The sequence below is a fragment of the Larus michahellis genome, chromosome 1 (assembly GCF_964199755.1).
Source record: "Larus michahellis chromosome 1, bLarMic1.1, whole genome shotgun sequence".
NCBI lineage: Eukaryota > Metazoa > Chordata > Aves > Charadriiformes > Laridae > Larus > Larus michahellis.
Genome location: NC_133896.1, coordinates 43,084,499 through 43,108,215, shown reverse-complemented (window position 1 = coordinate 43,108,215; position 23,717 = coordinate 43,084,499). Strand labels below are relative to the sequence as shown.

The following is a 23,717-nucleotide window of genomic DNA, read 5'->3' as shown; positions in this document are numbered from 1 at the left end:
AAACCTAGGCATTGTGCCAAAACATCCCTAGAATTAATGCTGGTGAAGCGTAAAAACAAGAGAGCCCCAAACCAAAGTCTGAAGCCAGCTGCAGTCATCTGCAAATAGACTCGTCCGTGGCTTGACCAGTTGCAGCTATGGGCAGCTGCTCCCGTGTACAGAAAAGAGAATGTGACTGTTACAGGTATTTGCAGAAAACATCACAGGATTCTTGTTTGTTACTACAAACAGGTAGACTTCAATGGCCCACTGTTTTTTTATTCACTTATTCAAGCATTTTCTTTGAAAAAAATTAACTTTGATTTCTCCCTTCTCGTATGAAGATATGGCTATGAGTCAGTTGTGGTCTGTCTGTAACATGGGAAAGTCTGGGAGTCTCTCGAGACTGACAAGCTGCAGAGACTCCACTCTTTTGCTGTAACACCACTGTTAAAAGCATTCGGCATAGTTGAACATGACAGGCTGCTGGTTCAGGCCTCCGGTCATACTCAAATCTGTCAAATGCGCTGGTTTACACTTGGGAATGCTGGAGTGTGCAACCCTAGAAAATAGCAAGCCACTAAGGGCTCTCCCCTAAATTGTGCAGCGTGAGTCCATCTAGTTATATCTTTGTTCCTTTCCACTATCAAAATAGTCTGCTAGCAGAAGTCAGGATATTTCCTTGTTAAAAAAAAAAAAAATTAAAAAAATCTGACATCTACTGATATTTGATTCTCTGTTTATTACTCTTTTTTTTATAAAGTACTTCAGTTTAGGTTTTTCTAACAAAGTTTTGGCTGACTTTTTTGTTGTTCGTTTTTTATGATACACAAACTTCTATCAGAGTTTGTCTGAAGGAAGGTTTCACTATTTTATTTATAGTTCTATTACTGAAAGCAATCTTTTAAAAAAACCCTTACTTGGGACACTTGCAAAAGCAGAAGTCTCTTGGGGAAGAAATGAAACAAACTGAGATATAAACCAACTTGACAAAAAAGATCCGCAATTGAAAAGTAACGACTGACAAAAATGAAATAGATTTCACAAAGCAGTCCACAATTAAATGCCTGAGCCTAGCCAGCCTTTCTAAAGGAATTAGGAATTCATAAGTATATGCAAATATACATTTTTATATTGGAATAAACAACAAAAACCTTTATGTTCTGAGGTATAAATGATCCCTAAACATCCTTGCCCTAGGATTAGTGTTTTCCTCGGACTTTCCCTTAGAGGAAAGAGATTTCCTTTATTATTAAACCATAACTTAGAGGGTTTTCGCCACTTACTTCTGAGTGATTCAAACTACCAAATTTGATGATGTTATGTAGCATCATTTTTCTTTATGATGTGTAGGATTTGGGTAGAGATCAAGAGATCAAAATTCTCAAGCGTAGATGTCTAAAAATGTGACATCTAAGCACTTAAGGACATCATTAAATGGCCTAATTTTCTCAGTTACTGCAAACCCTTCAGTCTGTTGAGACAGAGTCTGCCTGAAATTATAGCGAATAATACAGCTGAGCAGGGAAATCAGGAAGGCCTCCTATTGCCTTTGCTTCCATCTAGCACTCCCAGATATGAGACACATTAATTTACCCCTTTACATTAGCTGAATGCATTTTTATAGCCTCTTTTTATTTTTAAATTTTGAAGGGGGAGGAGTTGGGTTACTCCAGAGGACTGTCTCCATCTTTTACACATTGCTGCTTTTGATTTCTCTGAAATCAATGAACTTTACAAAAACTGAAGAAAATTTGATGGGAAACTGCTAAAATGCTCTGTTTAATGCTGCTTGAAAAGATTCTTCCATTTCAAAGTTAATCATTTCTAAGTCAGGTTTCTGAATTTGCAGTACCTCAAACTTGACAGCTTTTCCCAAAGAAAGGTTGTGCTTGATGATTATTTTAGGGGAGACAGATCTGATGAATATTCATGTTCTGAACCTAAATTCCCTGCCTCCCAACTCTTCAAACCAGTCATTGGGTTTCCTCTGCCTTTTGTAACATGCCCTAAGTGCTCCTTGCAGAAAGTCTGGGCGACAAACAAGTAGAAACAGTAAATTGCCTTTTCAAGACCAGATCTTCTCTCCTCTACAGTTCTGTAGCAATATATACCTGGATCCACCCAAATGGTGTCTGGCTTAACCAGGCTAATTCTTAAGATGATTATATAGTTAAATTGATTCGGGAGCTGCATACAAGCCTTGAGGACTCCTGCTACCATTTGTGTAGTATGTATGTGTACTATCTATATACAATGTCTTTAAAATCAGTGGAAGTTTGGGATACATGTTTTTTAACAAATCATTCTCCACACTGACTTTTAGCTTCTGGGACTGAGGAGGAATAGCTATAGCAATCTGCAATTGTTTTCCTAACAGTTAAGAAAGTTTCTATTTTATCTTACAATGTACTTCAGTATAACAGGAGTGTACAGAGCTAGCAAAAACCCCCGAATTCTGGACCCTCTGACTGAAGAGAGAATATAGCATGAAGGTGGTATTAAAAAACCAAAACCCATAACCTAGACAGAGGAATCCAGTGCACTATTAAACAAAGTTAGTCTTATTAAATGAGACGAGACCGTCATCTCATCAAATTCAGACAGCACCCTTAATGCCGCGGAGGACAAGGCTTGGTAACCCAGGTACCATTAAATGCAAATCGAAAGCTGGCAATCGCTTCTTCTTTCTTATAATTCAGGTGTCATTTTGCAAACTGTCACTTTCTCGTGCACTCGCATTTACATATAGTATTCTTACTGGGTATGTAAGCTTCAATGTACAGCTTAGTCAGTTTGGAACATGCAGCACTGTGAAAGATAAGGCGTTGAAATGGCGTGACATTTCAGGGTGAACTGCTGAGCCATCATTTTTCTAGCAAGCCATATTTCATAGCCAATACTACCTTGTGCAACTGAGTGAAATTGTCTCCTAAGGCCACTATATGCTACATTATTCTATGAATCTTTTAGAGAACCTACACCCCAATGACTCATCATTCAAAGTCCTAAGTAATGAGATCTTCAGTTACTCACATTCAAATGGGATGCAAAAGTTATTATGACCGAACACGAATTCTCCGTGAGATACAGGTAAGCGCAGAATACTGTATGCAGCTTCAAAAACAGAATAAAAACCTAAAGGAGCTTTCCATAGCTTAAAAACCTCTGTCAGTAGATAAAAGTCTTTCATTTTCTCTTGCTCACCCAGCAGTGCTGTGCTTGCTCAAGATTTTCTATTTGGAAACGTCACAAACAAATGATATCGGGGGCAGGAAGAAAGAAGGAGAGTGGCTGACAGTCCCACCGATGTGAGGGCTGCCTGTCAGCGGCGATTAGAAGCCAGGAGCTGTGTTGGTAGGCAAAGATAAGCAGGACACAATAAGCAAATCCTACTGATACCTGCCAATGACTAGTTTACCCTAGTCTGAACCTCTCTTTGTAGGCGAGACGGGACTTCACCTCCCCCAGCGACAACCCTCCCTTGTGTACTGCAGCAATGACCTTTTCCTAAAGGGCTCAGCAGCACTAATCCACCCTGTCAGCCACCCCAGGAACCACTTCTATCTTTAACCTTCATAGGAAAACCTTAGGTTTTTCTAGTGAGCAGAATTAGTAGCTGCTGCCAGAATCAAATCATTAAGGCCAAATGAGTTCATCAACATTGTTGTCACTACAATGAATAACCTAATCTCAACTGCTGTAAAAATATTGATTAAAAGGAAAGATTTTAAAGAAGTGGCTGCAGTTATTTTCAAGAAAGTTCCTGCAGAAAAATGGAACCTGAAAAGCATTCTGAAAAATTACCTTGTTTTCTTTAAGTTGAATTATTTTACCTAACTTCATTCTCACTGTTTTCTAATCAGTTTACTGTGAATTGCTCTAATTTAATTCAATATTCAGGTATTTGATGGATGAAAACATCCTTAAACATTTTTCTGCTACTATAGTGAATATTTTGTCATTTTTCTATGAATATTTCCATTAACTTAATGATAAATTAAAAATGCAATGAATATTAACAACATCATCAGTGACAACAATCACTGTGAAATACCGCAACTCTCCTGTTTCCCCTAGTTTTATGTGCCAAGAAGAATTTTGAAATTGTTAAATCTCTTTTTAGTTTCCTGTTTTGTCTAGCAGAATGTTTATTACAACATGCTGTGGGGGTTAGCATTCAATAGACAGACCACCGACAGCGTGCACACAGTTGTATAACACCATAAAGTGAGTCGGGAGATTCCTCTACTTGATTAGATAAGGAGCTCTTTCTGAGTTCTCACATAACAGGTCTGGGAGGCCTCACTGTTATTTTACGGCAGGAATTAACCACCAGCGAGAGGGGGTATTGAGAGCTTTATTAAATAGCTTTTCCCGGAAATCTATAGCAAATGCAAAGGAGCAGCATTACTGAAAAGCAGCAATATGCCTGGCATGTTCTGTTTCATCACGTCTTGGCTGTTTGTCAAATATAAGATGTTTCTCTCCACATGTGATGATTATGTAAATAGTATACACTTGAATATATTGAATACAGTGTCAGGATTACTAAGCAATGACTTCTTGATTCCCTGTGCATCGTATTCCCATAGTATGGTTCTGCATTTAACTTCTCGAATTGACTGATCCTGCCTTCAGGAATCCACTGAGCACCATTTTAAAGTGTTACCCTGCTTTTCCTTTTAAAATGCTAGGACGTGTTTTGTCCAGATACGTCAGATTATACAGTTATCAAGGCACGTTTCTGCCTGTTGTTGTTACTAAGTGCTAATTGTACAGCTGCCTTACAGAAAATCAGTGGAATGCTTTATCAAAATGGATACAAATATTACTACCTGATAAAAGCACCTTTTCTAATTCAATTTTAGTAAGATTATGAAATCTATCACTTTTCTTATTCTATTGTGATTTTTTTATTATTGTTTTTATTGAACTCAGACTATATTCTCGTTTCTTTTGACTCCTGGCTCTAATATTATTTTGCTTGGGTTTTTGCCTTGCGTGTTCTGACTGCTTTGCTGATAGCTATCTCACATATATTTCTTTAAATTTCCTGCCTTCTACCATTTACTGCTATTTTTTATTTTAGTATTTTATGTTACCGCATTTGAGAAAATCTATATAAAAACACGACCCAGTGAAAAGGGGCAATTTAACAAGATGCTGCAGGCAGACCATAAAATTGTTACTAAGGGAAATAGAATATTCAAGGTGAGAACAGTCAGCCAAATATCGCTATTTGGCAATGGTGCAGAATTAGACTAGATGGAACAACAAAGGGGCTTTCCAATAGAATTCTCTAATTTCACAGCCCCACCTTCTCAGTACAAAATACTCTCAATTAACTTTTTCATGAACATCTATTTTAAGCAGCCCTTTTCAAGGAGGAGCTCTGATGAAAAAAAAACAACACCTAGTGCTCTGAAAGAAGAGTATGACTGAATCATTAAGGAATAACTTTAGGCAATGGCTTTGACTGAATTTGAACAATGGTTGTAAAGTTAATTTTGTAGAGGTTGCTTTGTGTGATTATTACTAATAGTTACCATAAGATGTATTGTGGTATCTTCTAGAAATAATATTCAAATATTTTTCTTGAATATGCTGCCTGCACACTGGAGTGACATGCAAATAAGAGTCTTTCACCCAGAAAGATTATGATTTCTATAGCATTTAGGACACAACAGGATGACACAGCAGCCAGGGTGAGCATAGAAATGTCAGTAGCGACCAGATGCAGAACTGAGCAAAGCAGCAGATGAAAAAGCCAGACAGAAATTGTTTGCTTAATCAATAACACAAGAAGTAAAGGTGTAAAGGGCAGATTTATCACAGTTAATAGGAAGAATACAATTCCCCAGTGCAGAAATAAAGCACAGGTAATGTATGGATGCTTCTGAGGCAAAAATGGGCATAAGGCTTTTGAAAACTTAACTCTGAGGGACTAAAAGGGTGGATAGCCAGTGTACAATCCAGCAGACTCAGTACTTTGATGTATAAGACAAAAATAATCCTTTTTCCTCTATTTCCCTAATTGCAAAATAAGGAAAACACTCAGCACTGGGACATTTAAAGTATTAATGAATGTTTGTAAATGAAGATAGCAATATAAAATATTAAATACTAGAAACTTCCTAAGAAGGGTGATGACAGTATAATAACAGAATATTTCCCTCCTTTGTCATTGTAATGAAAGGAAAATATCAGCACATGTTGATTGCCCATTTCTACTTCTGATATATACAGTAAGATATAATGTCAATTAGGTCTAATATACAGCACCATGCTGTCAAGTAAAAATTGGTAAATAATTAGCTGCTCTGAACACTGTCAGGGTAAATTTTTAATTATCTAGTTCATCAGACTGTAAGAACTAAAACAGCTTCTTGAGCCTAACGCATCTTTGCAAAAAGCTTCGATGAATAATTTTACTCTATCTATAATCACGCGGAGAACGTTTTCACTGCCTTTTTGTCCCCTTGGCTCATAGTGTCATTATTTATCTGTTAGCTTCCTAAGACAACTCTTATGCTTTATCCTTCATGAGCTGAATACTCAGCGTGCTGTGTCATTGTTAACCACTTAAGATCACATCCTCTTAGCTTTTAACTCCCATCAGTTTGCCAGGTGATACTCCAAGTCAACAAGCTTCAGGAACAGAGTCTACTCAGATGGCGACACCACGAAGAGGCAGCGCAGCTTGTGACCACCACTGCTTCCTCCGCTACCAACATCCTCATACACTCTACACATACAAAGAGACACTGACATATAGGTGTGTACATCAGTGCATGCTCAGACCACATGGATAAAAACCTTCAGGCAGGATACGTGCAGGCACATATCAGTGAGGTTCCCCGTGAGCTGGTTTGGAAAGATACATTCTGCCTGCCCTGACATCTCTCAACAGTCCCACAGTAATATACTGATATACATTTTATTTATATATATATAGATAGATAGATGGATAGATAGGTATCTGTGTGTATATATATACAAAATATACTGATGTACATTATATATATATACATGTATGTGTGTACATATATACCCACACACATATATATAATATACTGATATACATTATATATATACACACATATACATACATACATATATGTATGTGTATATATATGTAAAATGTACCAATTAGTGATTTACCATGATAGACTTTCCGCAAAAGAGAGAAGTAACATTTTGAGTTCATTCAAATTTTGTGTGGCTTACAGGTGGGACATGGTAAAGAAAAAACCCAAGATTTTGCCTACTGCAAACTTGCTTACTACAAAAAACATACTCTTTTCTTTGGTTGGTAAAAAACCCAAACACATTGCATGTAAATTTAACGTACTATGACAATTTAAAAACAGTACGCGACAGAGTATTAACCCAGAAACTTCAGACCTTTGCCCTGCTTGCCTGCTCAATTAGAGGTTAATGTTTGGGGTTTTGGTGCGGGTTTTTTTTAAGGTAAAGCAATTAAATCCAGGTAGCTTGAAATAGAGCATACTTATTTAATAATGATTTACTAACTCCATCAGTTCTGTATTTTGTTTCCTATAAGTACGGCCTGAAATACAGCTGTAAGTTTACTGTTTTATATTAGCTAAAAGAGGAAAGATTAGGGTTTTGTAGAGGCAAAAACAACCCACGTTGTAGTAATTTTCCTGCCTTGTCCTCTGATTCTTCTATTAAAAGGTCCCCTAATAATTAAAGCCTCAGAGCACCTGCACATAATACAAAGAGTTTGGCTGAAACCCAAAGGGTGTTCGTCCTGTTCCAAAAATACTGCAAAACATATGTTATTTTGTCTCCGAAAGCAAAGCAGACTCTGCATTTAAATTATACAAGGGGCAATATGCATGCAAAACAGCTGATTGCTGCAAGGAAGGTCCACAGTTTAGTTGGAATCTACCAATGTTTGATAGTAAAAATGAAATCATTCTTAGGCTTTGAACTTGAATGTCAAAGTCAATGAAAAACTTTTGCTGAAAACGTAAGGAGAGCTCTGGCTGGCTGGGTTTATAGCAGTAAAGGCACCAGAATCTCAGTCAGGGAGATAAGGGGAGCTGCTTTAATAAATCACTGCCAGAACAGCAGCCAATCACCCTGGATCTCTCCCTGGTATCCTGAAGCTCTCTCTTCTCCCATAAATGTCATCTTGAGTTAAAGCCAGAACAGACCAAAAAAGCAGGGTTACTGCTTGGGTGAAATAGCACCAAAAAAAAAAAAACAACCACCACCAAAAAACAAGAAAAGAAATAGAATGAAAAAAAAAATCCTCTATCAGCTAGAAATGTTCAGGAAGACATAGCAGAAATATGACACAACCCAACTAGCCCATAAATTACTCCAGTTAGACTCCAAAGATTCAGAGGCAGGTCACTAACATAAAGATGGAGGTGGCCCCACATGCTTTTGATATACAGGGGGAAAAAAGACAAACCAAAAAAACCCCTCATTACAAAAATTCTTTCCCCCTTTCTGCATTAATAGATGGTGGCAACACTTGAGTTGGAGAGCAGACTAGCAAGTGAGAGATGAAATAAAAATATAGCTGCAGACAGCAAAAACATTTGAAGCCTGTTGCAATCAGTTAAGTCCCTGCCAACCTGGGAAACTCTGTCCCCCTCTCACGCTCCAGCCTTCTTGGCTATCATGTTTGTTACCACCCACTTTGCAAAGCTGAAATAATTTCTTTGAATGTTCCACATCAGCAGCATTTTTCAGGATGTCAAAGGCTTCTTTCCAAATTGAATACTGACAACAGCCTTTTGCTATTTTTTTCTCATTCCTGACTACTGTTCCTCTCTCCCAAAGTCCCGCCAGTGCTTGTTACACAACCATACCAGAATGCACCCAAGTTTGCCGAGATTGGTAGAAAAAGTTGAAAGATAAGCTGGAAAAAGACAGAGCTCTTGAAGTTGGTATACTGGATAAACATATGAGACCAAGAAAGCAAACCTGAAAAGTAATGGCAATCATCTTCATAAATATAACTGGACAGCAAGAACAGGTTCTCATATTTACTAAAGTGACAGAAAGGTAGGGACAAAATGGTGACATTTCAAATGGTGACGCTGAGCTACAATATTCCAATTAAAAATGTAGTGGTAATAAATTTAAAAGAGGGGATCACTACAGGAAAGTATTATAGCTAATTACTGAGTAACTAATAGAATCAAAGATCCATCAGCAAGGAGAATCAGAGTTTATTTTGAATTATAGTCTATCCTAGAAAGGTGGAAGTACAAGAAAGAGCTTGGCATTCTATTCTTTGATAAAACAAACAAAATCATCAGATGTTGAATATAAGAATAAACTTCCAAATATAAGTAGCTGGAAAACATAAACAAAAAAAAACAAGCCCAAACAACACGACTACTAGAGTACAGGAAAACTGGTCAAACCTAAAAGACACCCCAGGAGGTATAATGGAATTCAATACTGCTTCAAAAGGAAAATGCAAGGAGAAAGAAATGACCAATGTGATTTCAAAGTTCGAAGGTTAAAAACGTCCTTTCTTGTAAAACGAAAAGGAGGAGGAAACCAATTAATAATATGGCTTCAGCCAAGTCTTGCAGGCAAGAGATAACGCCTGACAAGCAGCATTGTGAAGTTATGCTATCCAAATGGGAATACAGAAGGCTTTTATAAAAATATCAGAGGAAAAAACTAGCACTAGGAAGAGAAACCCATTAAGGAAGGGGGTCTGACTTTAAATTAGCAGTGACTCAGAAATGACTGAGGTAGTGGCTGTTTGTGAAAAATCCATCTTCGACAAGAAAAAAGTAAAACTCTAGCAAAAGTTGGGATTAAAAAACCTTTGCTTTACCAGTGATAATTTTTTAAAAAGATTTCTAAGATGTCTCTTAAAATTTACAGAAAAATAGCAGATGGAACAGCTTCACAGAGAAACGTCACCATAATACTAGCTTTCAGGAAATGCATGAATGACTGTATATGTTCTTGTCCAACAAATTGTTCTCGCCTCTGCCAAAAAAAAAATCATTTCACAATACAAAAATGAAAATATACTGAGAAACCCAAAAAGCCTCGCTTTTGTTTAACTAGTAGAAAATTGAAGTGAGCATTAAAGGGAAATGGTGTATAAAGTTAAAGACTACAACTTGCTACAGACCACACATTCAATTATTTATTTATTTAAAAACAGTTGCTGCCATACATTTTCGTAAAGCCCCTGATATTAGCTTCATGAGATTTTACTTTGATTAGAATATGAAGCCGTCTGACTTTTAGGGCTTGCACAAAGTCCTGATGGCGCTGACACACAGACTTTATTACAAACTGGCAGATAAATATGTATCAGAGAACTTTGAAACTGCAGCACAAAGGAAAACTATCAGTACTTTTTTGCCACCATAGCACATTACTCTGAAGTGCTATGCTGATAAATGTCCTTTCATTCCTGACACAATACAGCACTGATTTATCTAGATTTAATACAGTTTTCCTCCCTTATCTCATTTATCCTGCTAAAATTTTACATACTCAACTACTGCAGGTCAAATTCCCTGGTCCATCCCAATTGCACCCAGAACACATTGATGCCTCCAGGCCATTTCTGGATATACACAATCTGTGGACAAATGGAAATTAGTGAAATGCTTCTTATAATTGAAAGCATCTCAAAAGGTTCTTGAGCGACCATTTGGCTACACATAGCAGCTGGCAAGAGCTGAAGCATGAAGCTCAGGGAGCCACACCACCTCTGCTGAGCTCTTAGGACACTCTGAGTTGCCAGCAGCATTGCAGGGACACTTAGGGCTTGCTCTGCACCTGGCCAATGTCCTCTCCAACAAAGGGCTGATCGTATTCCTCTAAAAGAAGCCATAGCGTGCATGCCAAAACCAGACACAACAGACATACTTGCATTTTTTTCAGTCAACAGCCTATAAAATAATTTCAGAGTATCCCAGCTGAGCTGGATGAGGATGTTGCATGGTCTTATTTTGCTGGCATTACTAATCAGAGCCAAAGGGCAACTACACAGGCGAGCACATTGTGCTCATCACGCCACCTATACTCTTGAGAACAATGGTCTCCTCAGTATCTTTTTGATATGTTTTATGCACAGTTTCAGCAGTTTCTTTAGAAGAACATCAGGTGTTAGGGGGCACAGGATAATTCTCCTTTGGTACATAATTAGCAACATGGTTTGCATTTTCTTCATGATCAAGTCCCCCCTCTGCTGTGTCTCTGGAAGCTTCCCACTCCAGGTTCAGCCCAGCCACCAGGTCACTTTCTGACTGCACTTTTAACATAAGCTGAGAACTGCTTAGGAAAGTATTAAATCATTTTGAGCACCTCTGACCAACTGTTACGAAAATTTAGAGTGTGCTAACACAATACTTTTCAGGAAGTTTTTAATGGCAAATACAGTATTGTATGTAGGGTATGCACTGGAGACCCACAAGGAAGCAGACGTCATGGCGGGGACAGAGTAGGACCTGTTCCATCTTTTCTACTGGGGACAAGTATTAAAATGTATATAATAAATGTTAGACTGATTAAATATATTACAGACCCACAAAATTCTCATGAGACTGTTTCAGCAAAAATATATACACATCTTCTAAAATCATTGTAGTCCAACATATTGCTGTTTATTCTCCTATCAGGAATAGAAAAAGGCAAGGAAGAAGAGTAAGATTCATGTCTAACAGAGTTTCCTTAAAGAGCGAAGGCTTTCTGTGACATGTACATTAATCTACAAATTTCTCCTGAGGGAATTCTCCAGGGTCAAATGAAAAGAGAAAGTAATTTGCTAAATCTACAACTTAAGCATCCAGCTTTTGAATCTAATCATGTACCATACAGGAAGACCTGACAACACCTTCGGCACAATCTCTACATTATGGCACACTTTTGCAAACAATATTTTGGAAAAACATTCAAAGATAAAATGGAAAATAATTAACTGTGGAAGATTCGGTTGTTTTAAGATCACTCAGGTGTATTTCTGTTTGCCTAAAAGATGAATAGTAAACATGTAAAAATCTAACACTGCCCTCTGAAAATCTAGTGTTATTTACAATTTTGTGACCTCCATAGAGCAAGCCATCCTGAAATTATCAGAGTGCTTACAGCCCTCTTTTTTTTAATCAAAAGGTCCTTATTTACTTTTCCTAAATTTTCCTGGTTTTCCTTTTTAGACCATATTCATTTCCTGATATCTAGGCCCAGGTTTTCAAATACAAATCCTATAAATCCACATGTGAGATACTTAATTTGGGTGCACTCTTCCCAGGATTTATGTTGGGCTTTTATCACTACTTCTTGCAAAATGCAACGGAGATACCAGAAACAAAACATAAAACTACCACTCAAACAAGACAAGGTGTTTTCCCAGAAACTGGTAGCATTAACAGCAGAATTTCCTAAATTAACTTGGAATTTTGATTATTCTCCTCTCAAATACATTAATTATATTACATAAAACTGACACGTTGTCCTTTGTTCTCTGCTATACTATATGAATGACTCTTAGCATGGCACTGATAATTAATCCTCATTCTTAAGACACTGTTCTAAAACATCACAGCTGCCAGAGAGGGGATAAAAGGTGACTTCATATCCTCCGTGTATTTTCCTTGAGCATGGGACTGATGAGAGGCAGCTTTGGTTATCCATGTAGTTTAGGGCAGCCACTAGATTGTTGTATACCACACCTAGTAAATTTTACAGGGGTTCTTTTAAAGGTTTAAGTGTATATCTGTATACATGTCTTAATGATTTTTCCTCCAGGGGTACCCACTATATGGGTGGTGGGGAGTGAACAGGGCAGGAGGCTGGAAAGCAGGAGACACCCTTCAAAGCCAACTTTATAAGAAATATTTACTTTCTAGAAGGATCATCCACAAAAAAATCTGAGCTCTCTTTAGTTAGAATATATTTATAAGTAGCTGCAGCTGCTGATCAATTCTTAATGCTACTTAGGATATATCATCAAGATAGAAATTTCTTTCAAAACCTCTGATCTACTAAAAAATAAAGAACAAACTATTTTTTATCTTTTTCTTTAATTTTAAAAAGTTCAAGTGTTGATAGCAATTTGGCATCCTAATAATTACCTATGGCAAGGCCACAACTGTGAAGCCAGAAGTGCACTGCTGCCTTCTTGAAAGAGAAGCTGAAAGAGTTATTCCTTTAGCAATTCAATATTTAGTTAAATCACACACAGAATCACAAAGAATGGTTCGAGGTGGAAGGGACCTTAAAGATCATTTAGTTCCAACCCCCCTGCCCTGGGCAGGGACACCTCCCACTAGACCAGGCTGCTCAAAGCCTCATCCAGCCTGGCCTTGAACACTTCCAGGGATGGAACTTGGTCTTTGGGTTTCACTGCTATTTTCATGGAGGGCGGACAACAGCTAATGTTTTCAGAGTGGGGCATGGCAAAGAAGATGCTTGCCATGTTCCTGTGGCTTCAAGAGAACAAATATCACTTACAAAACACCACATTGTTCCGTTCTTCCTGTATCAGAGCCATGCCTAGTGAGCGAAATGGAGCTCCTGTCAAGGAAATTGTTATGGCTCCCTTAGTAAGTACTACGTAAACCCACTACAGACTGAGGACCAATACTGTGCGTAGTGTTGCTGACCGGCTACCTTCAGTATTTATTGCCTTAGTGCTGAGTTGTACCAAACAGCTGCAGCACGTCCAAGAATCTGACAAAATATCACCAAAGCAGCAATCCAAAATTAATAAACTAGCCATCATAAATTTTCTGTGTTGTAGGCTGTTCTTACTGCCCACACTGGAAATCTGAAGAAATTGAGTCGGAGTTCCTGGGGCTCACTTACCGCTACTCAGGAATTCAGTGGCATGCTGGAACGACACTCTTACACACAAGCCCAGTCTTCTTAAAATTTCCCACATTGCCAATCCAATAGAGTCATTCCAAAAGAAAAAATGATGGGTAATTTTATGGAAAAGAGCTGTTTAGGGAATGCTATTGAAAATCTAGTTAGGATATTAGCTTTCACAATTTAACTGGAAGGCTCTAAATTATCGTCAACATACTTTATTTTTAATACACAAAAAATTATTTTTCCTACATGCTTTTCCATTGAGTTTATCCACTTTATATTCATCTGTTTCTCAAGAGTATTGCTGGTATCATTAATTTAAATGATTAAAGAGAGAGAAAGAAAGATGTACAAAACAGGGAATCATAAATTTCTTTCTTTCTTGAACAAAGCGAAAATACTTGTAAAATAGAGCAAATTCAGTTATTATTTTATGCATCAAAAGATTTGGGTCATACATGGAACACTGAGGCAATTCTTTTCATGGAGGGGAAGGATTTTAACTCGAAGAGGAAAAAGAATAATTCTTTACCCTTAAAGAAACATGCTGATTTCTCTTTCAATAGCTTTGCTGTACAGAAACTGGTTTTCCTAAAATAGTGCCTTTCTAAAATCCCTCGGAAGATAACTCCTCCCCTAAGGGACTACCCCTGGATGACAGTATGTCATTTCATGCTGTGGCTGATGTAACTACATAGAGACTTGTCACTTCACTGCGGTGCTCCACTAGAATTTCTTTTATTTAAAATGAAAAAAAAAAAAAACCACAACCCACAACAGGTTGGGGGTTTTTGTTTGTTTGGGTTTTTTAAACCTTTGAAACAATCATAGTTCATTTTAACACAATGCAAAAGCTAACTATCTAGCTACATTCCTAGTACAGTCAATAGAAAGACATAAGAGTCATGGTTCAAAAGTCATGAAGATTATACACCTTTATTGATCACTTGCCTGTCATAAAGCATTACATGTCCTCCAGTCACCCCATACACAGACCACTCATTAAATTTTGTCTACTTTGCTATCTGAATCTGGCAATAAATGTCTTATAGAAAGATCTAGGCTTGATTTTAAAAAAAGAAGATAAGTACAGCTTACCTTTATTCCTCATGTCTTGTTCGTAAAGTCCATGATCTTGCTACTAAAACTGTGTGTGCATTTCTAATTTGAATCAACAAATTTTCAGATTATAGGCGCTATCAATATTAATCTGTTCCTTGATAAACAGTCAGAAGATATATAATACATAACTTAATGTTTTCTGTCTCTGTAGTTTCTTTTCCAGAACCTGGTTCAAATGCTATTTGAAATATCTTCATTTCACTTCTAAGCCCGTATATTGAGAGTGTGAACAAAAATTGTAGGATATTATAACATAAAAGACTCTAGCTTATATCAATAAGATTTATTTCTAGATAAAACACTTTGAGGAATGACAAACACCTGTTCTGTCAATTATTGTACTTCCCAGGGCAACGCAATTATTTCCAAGGCTACACAGGCTTTTAAACTGCAGTAAAGCATTTTCTGCTTTCATGAATTTCGCTGCACAGCAGTCAGAGGGTTAGCAGCCATTTTACATTCTATTCTGCAGCACGAAACAGATCTAGAGCATAAGGCATCCAAAAGGAATATAACAGAAAGTTTAGCCCACTGGAAATTAAAGCTGACAGGTAACAGATTAAAAGCTTCCTTGTTCAGGTAAATTGTAATTAGGCAAAGCTATTTTTAAAATTTCATTCAAATAATGTGGTTTAGATTATTCAATGCACTAAGCAGGTTTGAATTAAAACTATCCTGTAACCTTTTGTAAAAAGTTCTGTAAAATGCGTTGAGGGTTCCACTCCTTAAGTTTATACATCTGATCCTGCTTAAATTGTTATGACAATCTTTTGTTTACAAAGGAAATCTTTGAAGATTTAATATTTTAACAATTAGATACAGATGAGATTAGTGCTGTTACTTCAAAAGAAAACAAACTCCAAGCACATTGCTGCACCAAACATCTCCCCGTGCGGAGCTGAGGTTGTCACAAGGGGCTCCGGAGGGGCAGGAAGCCTCCACAACTGCGCTCGGAGAACAGATTGAAGAGGGAGGATCATCTTTTCCTCTCTCCATCAAAAGAAGACTCAGAGGTGACATAGCTAAGATTTATAAGTAAAATGTTGATACAAGCGAATGGAGGGATATTTTTTTCCAAAGAGAAAGGTTAACACATGTTGCGCTCCACAGCGAGTGTCCTGCAGTGAGGGATATTCTCTGCACCGGCTGGCAGTTTTTCTGCCATGCTGGATCCTTCCCAGCTTTCCCTTCATACTCTCTCCCTTTGAACACCGCCTTTAGCCAGCCTACAGTGTTGAAAGTCCATTTCTTTTTCCAGAAAATAAAAGGCTCCTGTGGTTTTTAACCTGCACAGCTTTAGATACATCCTTCTTTTAATTTTATCTAATCATAGATAACCCATGACCAGCTTTCCGCTGGATCCCGGCTATCTTTTTAGCCACTAATGATGAAGTTACCTTGCAAGGCAATTGCCAGTCCAAAATGCATTGAATATCCCTGGCTTTCCTGCAGCCCCAGGACAAGAAAACATTACTGGCTTGCTCTAAAAGCACCGCATCGCAAGGGAAAGGGTCAAAACCTTGCAATTTTCCTCCTTTGCACCGTAAGCAGTCCTACAGCTCAAGCAGCAAATGTGCACTTTGCACCCTTTAAGATGCTAAGTTTAATTTAAATTTATCCTTCCTTTCACCTACCTGTTTTGTCCACCTGCCAACTAGGAGGAAGAGCAGGCGTACAAAGCAACAGCAAGTAGCTGTCAGAGCAGATCATTTTACCCCTTTCTCATTACATCTTGTGGGTACAAAAAAGTGCACCATGATGTGGCTCTCCCTTTTTTTCCTGTTTCTCATCATTTTAGAGGTCTGCTGAAGCTGCTGAATCCAAACGTTCTTTAATGTGAACTTACACCTAGTAAATCCAAGGAAAAGGATTTTTACAGTGTTTCAAATGAAATATTTTCTATGACAGTGCTAATTGCAACATTCTTATAATTCACATGTTTTGTTTGCCAAGCATGCATGTATATGTGTACCAAGAACTACCTCAATCTGGCAAGTAGCTATTATAAAAACAGTTCTCTAATTAATGACTTAAGTAAGAAACAGGAATATTTTACTCCACAAGGAAGTAGGTCTCTCTGAGGCAATTTAGAACAAAAGGCAACTTAGTGATCACAAGCTACTGCATCTCCAATACTAAATTAACAAAATCACAATTTTTATATTCAGTTTCATGAAGCATCTGTCTAAAATATGCCGTGTTTGTTAATATTAGAACTGTAATCTCAGTTGCACCTATTTTATTGAAAATTTCGATAGGATTTTTGTTTCAATAGCCATGTAGGAGAATAAAACTACATTTTTTCCTCCAGCCATCAAACAAATCAAGACATTTTAAAGACCTTCGTAAGTTTCTTGACTTCAGGACACAGGAGATTCAAGTTCTTTAATTTTACATTCGAGCCTGGGGTATTTGAGGTAATGATTTAAATCTTGCTACCCATGTTTTGTTCTAACTCAAAGGAGGCAGTACATTAGCCGTTGCTGTTAACAATGAAGTACAGCAGTGGACCAAAATGATGCTGCTGCTGAAACTGCAAACTGCATCTTAGGTAGTTGTTAGTAAATGCATTGGTACTCTCTTCAGAAGTAGATTACTATCAAAATAAACCAGCTGCATTTTTTCCTGAAGGGAAGTATTAGCAATCCGTTAACATATGATAAAGTCCAGCCTCATTTCAAATAGTTTTTAAGTATCTAAACCAAACTTGGAGATAAGCAGAAATAAAGAATGCAAACAGACTGCATGACACTAATACCTAGTGCCACACCATCCACTTCGAAACAGTAGATCTGTGAGAATGTTAAATGTGTCAGCCTTTGTTTTAATGACCCTACAGCAAACTATGTGCTCAGCTCACTTAGCATCGCACAAGAATGTAATTTGCTTCCATTCCTTGCAAAAGTTAAAAAACTTATTTCCATGAATTCCTTTTTCATATAAACTGAAATTAGTTGATATTTTCATCTTTCTGTCACTTGACAAAAACTGAAAAGGAGAAAACTTCATTTGTCATTCACTTCACATAACCACTTGCAGCTCGGTCTTGTTGTAAAGTAAACATCTGCCGTGCACTGCTCTTGCCTGTTCTGAATGTCATTTCCTTATGTAAGCTGGGTGCAAAGAAATGTGTCTGCAGACATGATGCTGCAGGATCATGACAGTTTAACATACTAATGACAGCATGCTAACAATGCAGTTTGTTTATGTCACTGATATTAATAAAGTATTTGAACCTAAAAACACACACAGCTGTTGAATGTCTCCATGTTTTGGTTTGTGGTTCTATGGGCAATTTCTATAGACATTTAAAGCAACTAAGGAAGGAGACACCCTCACAAAATCAGGTCAAAGTCCAGTTGCTCTGCTTACTTTATATTGTCCAAATCCTTACTTTTGAAATCATGACTAGAAGCAAAGGTGTACTCAATTCAAATACCATTCTTTCTAAATTAATTATGCTGTACAAAGTCACGTTACTAAAAATTTTACTTTTCATTATGCCTTTGAAAATAAGGTATTTACCCTCAAAGGATCCTGAATGCTTAACATAATGAGCCAAAAAACCAGGAGTGCTCCTTTTCACACAATTATCCTGCTCTTTATGCATGGATACACACATATTTATTCTTTAGGTACTTAAATATAGCACCCTTCGTTTGCAGAAAAAATAAAAACCGAGATACACATTGAAATAGATACTTCTAACTAGTAACTTTCCCAATAGCGTAACAGATGCCAAAATGAGGAAAGATTTACACCAGAGATTATGAAAATGCGGAATCATTTGAGAATAATAAAAGTAAGTGGTGGGAAATGTTAACAGCAACAGCTGTGAAAAGAAATTACAGAAGATTAAAAGTATAGAAGAGAGCAACAATAGTAAAAACAGTTTAAAATTTAAATTGCTTCACAAGAGAGATTCTTTAATTATGGTTTCTGGAGATACTTCAGCAACAACTGCACCAGGCAGGAAAATTATAGCAGATCACACAATTGGATGAACGATGCTGACTTTAAGGTCTATAATGACTTTTTTAGGTTGTGCACAGAAAAGAAATCACAGGTGTACTTAGTGGTGAAGACAGATGCAAAGGTATAGGAAGTCTGCCTACACAATGCAGTTGATTTGTAGCAAAAACTCAGTTTTGCCCAAGAAAGTTTTAGACAGAAAGAAGTAGGTATAGCTATGTTAGGTTTTGTTATTTCTTATCTGTGGGATAAATGTTTGTATTACTGCCATAGACACTGGTACCCAGAGCTGGACAGAGCGGAAATGTTGGGAGACAGAGGAAAGGGCAGAGGACTGAATGCATGCACACAATGAATATCACTAACCATACTATATACCATTCCTTTACCTATGCATAGTAAATTCCGCTCTGCTACCAGAAGCAGCAAAGTGAACAGGTAATAGTTGCAACGTGGCAGAATACCGATCACGTCAACACCAAGCTGCAGGGACACACGGCAGAAAGCACAGTATTAGTGCAGTGCTGAAATACACATTACGCAGAAGTAGCTGGATAGAAAAGCAATCCATAAAGTATGCCTGTCCACTGAACATCCCAAAGGGCTAAATTCCAAACGACATCAGCAATTTCAATGTGCTGCCAAAACTTTACAGCATGAGAACAGGCAATGTATTCTATTAGGATTTTAAGTTACTGTTCATGATGTCTCTTGGCCTTTTCTGTTACTACCAACCCTATGAAACGGGTCTCCCAGTTCAATACCCCTTTGAACTCTGAAAAAGTTCCTTTTCCGAAAGTACCATATTCCAACTCAAGGCTCATCTACTCAGCCAAACACCAGAAGAAGACTTACAGTCATTCATGCAGGAAGTTACTTAATAAACTACAGGCAAAATCTGGAATTATTTTATTATAATTATAATTAATAATGTATTATGGTGATTATGGTCTGGCTGAGAACAAACAGGCCAGCCTGAGCTAGTCTGAGATAACTGCCAAATCTTCTGCACATGTGACAGATGGTGGAAGCATTTTAAAGATTCCCTGTGCACAAGAACTCTGTGTAACGGGGGCTCAGATTCAACGCAACAGCAAAGTAGCTGAAGTGGGTCATGATAAAAGGACACTGCACAGCATAAGCTACCTTTAAAGCTTTGGGTTTCATCTGAAGAAAAGGTAAGAAAAAAAGAATAGTTCGTTCAACGGATGTCAGGGGAAAGTGGTTGCACAACTTATGTCGACGGTTGACTGATGAAAGTGAAGAAAACTGTGGCTTTTGACACGGTGCACTAAATTCAGCAGGTATAGGGGGTGGAAGGACGATGGTTGAACTTAGTGGAGCTATATTCCTTTCTAAAAAGGTTTGCTTAAGCTTCCCTAAAAGTTTTTTTGAACAACACAGGGTGGTTTGGAAACATTGCAACTTACTTTTCAATAAACCTTACTCTTCCCAAGAACATAATTCATTTTGTGTGCTTACGTCTAATCTCTTTTGGCTCATCTTACTTTGAAAAGGGTTTTGAACTCCAAGAACGTTCCTCAAATACTCTCTCTAAGAGTCCCAGAAGGCAAATGCTAGAGTGTAGAGGAGGAAGACAGAACAATAAATGAAAAGTAATATCATACCACTGAGAGCTCTCCCAGCCACATCCCAAGTTACACCCGCTGCAGAGAATCCGTCTTCCTCTCTAATTAATTTCTTATGGTATCTGAAGCAAGGTAAGTTCCAAGGAACAGGCATTTATAGACCAAAAAAAAGAGTTCAAATTAGAAAAAAAAAAAAAATGAAAAGAAGAATGATACAAGTGTTGACATCTGATGCTGCCAGTGTCCCTTCAGCCTTTCATTGAACCATTACAATTCTTTCCCTTTCCTTTCTACACCAACGTGCTTTCCAGAGCAGTATGCAATCAACATTAAACCTTGGCTTATGTTGTATTCATGAATTTAACCTTTTATGAAGTTGTTCAAAGAGCAATTTAATATTATTATTTGTACGAGCTCTCAGGCTAGGTTGCCACACGGAGATCCTTCAACCCTTTGCTTTTTTGGCATTCACCAAAGAAGTGGAGATGCAGGTCCTATCTGAAACCAGTTTAGAGTGGAATCAAACTGGGGGCCTGATTGTCTTTATATCCCAGTTCATGCCCTTAATTTCAGTGAATTATTCCTGGTTTATCCATGAAACGAAAATTAGTCTGAAAGTATACATTTGCCAGAAATGGCGCAGCGCTTAGAGATATCATCAACCCACCTATCTGAAGAATATTGTACTGCCAGCTCACAAAACTAAAAAGTTTTAAAATATAAGCAGAAGCTGTAATTTAGGTTGTCAGAAAAAAAAGCAAGTTCAATTTTCAGGAAGAACATGGGGTTGCTGTCAGCAAAAGTTACTGGCTCTATTGACAGACAGAATACTGAAACTTCTCTCCTGACTGCTAATGTAAATCAGATATTTGCAGCATATAATTTGTTTTCTGCCTGCACAGAGATGCCAGCAGAGTCCTTTACAACAGAAAGGCCAGGGCAAATCATGCCAATTATGAAAAAGGCTTATACTAATGATACCATAGAGAAAATGGATATGTCCTTCACATATCTACAGGGATGATAGAGAGGAAAATAATCCTCTTTCATGGAAGTTCATCTTACCAGTGGCAAGGCATACCTTGAAGCCCTGAAACAAACCCTATTATTTTTTGTTCAGAGTAGAAAAAATAAGATCTAGAATGCTATGCAAGATAAGATGAAATCTCAGGTACCCATGCTGCTGTGAAGGACCAAAATCTATCCTGACAAACAAAGTGAGTGTCTCAGCAATCTCTGTATTGCTTTTTCCACCTGATTTCACAGAATCATAGAATGGCTAGAGTTGGAAAGGACCTTAAAGATCATCTAGTTCCAACCCCCCTGCCACGGGCAGGGACACCTCCCACTAGACCAGGCTGCTCAAAGCCCCATCCAGCCTGGCCTTGAATACTTCCAGGGATGGGGCATCCTCAGTTTCCCCGGGCATTTCATATCATAAATGTTACACACATTGTTGAAGATCAGCATAAACAATTTTTTGTGTGTGTTTGACCTAATACAGGTTATTTTGTGACCCATTTTGGTAAGTATGTGGTTTTTTATCATCAGAACACATATTTAATTTTTCCTACCTAAACATCTTTTTGCTTCTTCAAGGAATAGCATACCCTTATACGCAAAAGATCTATGTCAAAAAAGCATGATTAAGGTTGTAAAAATCAAGCACTGAAAGGTCAGAAAATGCCAGAATTGTCCAAACGTCCATAATTTAAATCCCTCATGCCTGTGCACTATGATAAACTTTTTAATTACGTGATAGCATATAGTATGTTCCATGACACCGCGTTTAGAGGGTTCAGAAGAGTACAGGAGTCCAGCTTTCATTCTTTGTGTAAGGGAAAGCAGTCATTACAGACTACATCCTACTTCACATCTGTAAACTTTAAGCTCAAAAATGACTTCGGGGGTTGTTCATGCAGTTTGCTAATGTCAAGAGCAGTTTGCTAATGCCTGGTGAAGACGGAATAGATTGAGATTTTAGTTGTTGAGATTAAATAAATCTTCCCTGAATACACATGAATTTAAATTTTTTAAAAGCCTTGTGTCTTGCATAAAATTGGTCAGCTTTTCACTCAAGCCCCAAAGTAATCTCCTAACAAATTTGAAATCCCTGCTCCACAACCTGGCAAGCAATAGACTCAGAGACGAAAGACTCAGAAACAGCAGAGTAGTTTTTAGCACAACATTTTTAGCCAGTCTGACAAAGTTGTATAAACAAACCAAACCAGATTTATGTACTACGAAATGCTGGACAATCCCATCAACTGAGAACTGATGATAGCCTCCCTGTGGTTTCACATGCCAAACACGTATGTACCTGCACTCTGTATAGAACAAATGAACACATACATTACTAAATAACACTTCAAAGCAAAACAAACACAAAATGTTTGAATAGCATCTAGAGTTTGAGGAATACTAAGAAAAATTTTAAAATCCCTTAATTTGGAACTCTTTTTTTCAGGGAAAATGTGCGTGGTTTGAAACTTGGCTTGAATATTGCATGGTGGGAAGAGCTCTAATAACTTCACTCCTAAGTGAAAAAAGGATATAGACATACAAAAACGTGGGTGCTAGCGACATTCTCTGTCTTTAATTACATGACTCCCAGCCTCTAAATTTTCCACCCTCTCTCCCACTTTGAGCTTAAGGTTCTTGTTCTCACACACAGAGCTCCACAAAAGTCCCTCCTGCCCACATCTTATTTCTCATTTTCTCCTTCTGTTACTGCCTGAGTTCTACCCAAATTATTTTCTTAAACGCCTACTGTACACTTTCTCTGGTCTTTGCATCACGTCAATGCTTGCATTCCAAAGAACCGAGCTGTGTTCCTTTGAATTGCTGTTAAAACAGGCTTTTTCTGCAAGGTCAAAAAATGCTAATATGTCGGCTAAAGCCACCTTCTTTTTTAAGTAACTGGTTTCCAAGATGAAAATTATCTTCTTTATCCTGATGCATTGCATGCACTGTTTGACTAATGCAGGTTATCCTTGGCTTGTGTCACACACGTATTTTCACCAGAAAACTGTGAAAAGTAAAAATTATACCATAACTAGGCTTCTTCAACTCGTTTGCTAGGTTTGTAAAACCAGAGCCACTTCATGAACCTTTTCTCCCTTCCTGATTAAATACACTTTTTTCCCTAAAGGAAATTTGATTTTAAAAAGATGGAACTGAAATCAACCCCCTAAAACTAAAGACTGCCAAATTTCACAG

The 23,717-nt window shown here is 37.6% G+C and overlaps 1 protein-coding gene across 19 annotated transcripts in view; it reads right to left on the bottom strand.

Annotated features, from left to right (window-relative positions):
- NAV3 (neuron navigator 3) overlaps window positions 1–23,717 on the bottom strand; it is a 565,631-nt gene that overhangs the window by 82,759 nt on the left and 459,155 nt on the right. The window lies entirely within an intron of this gene.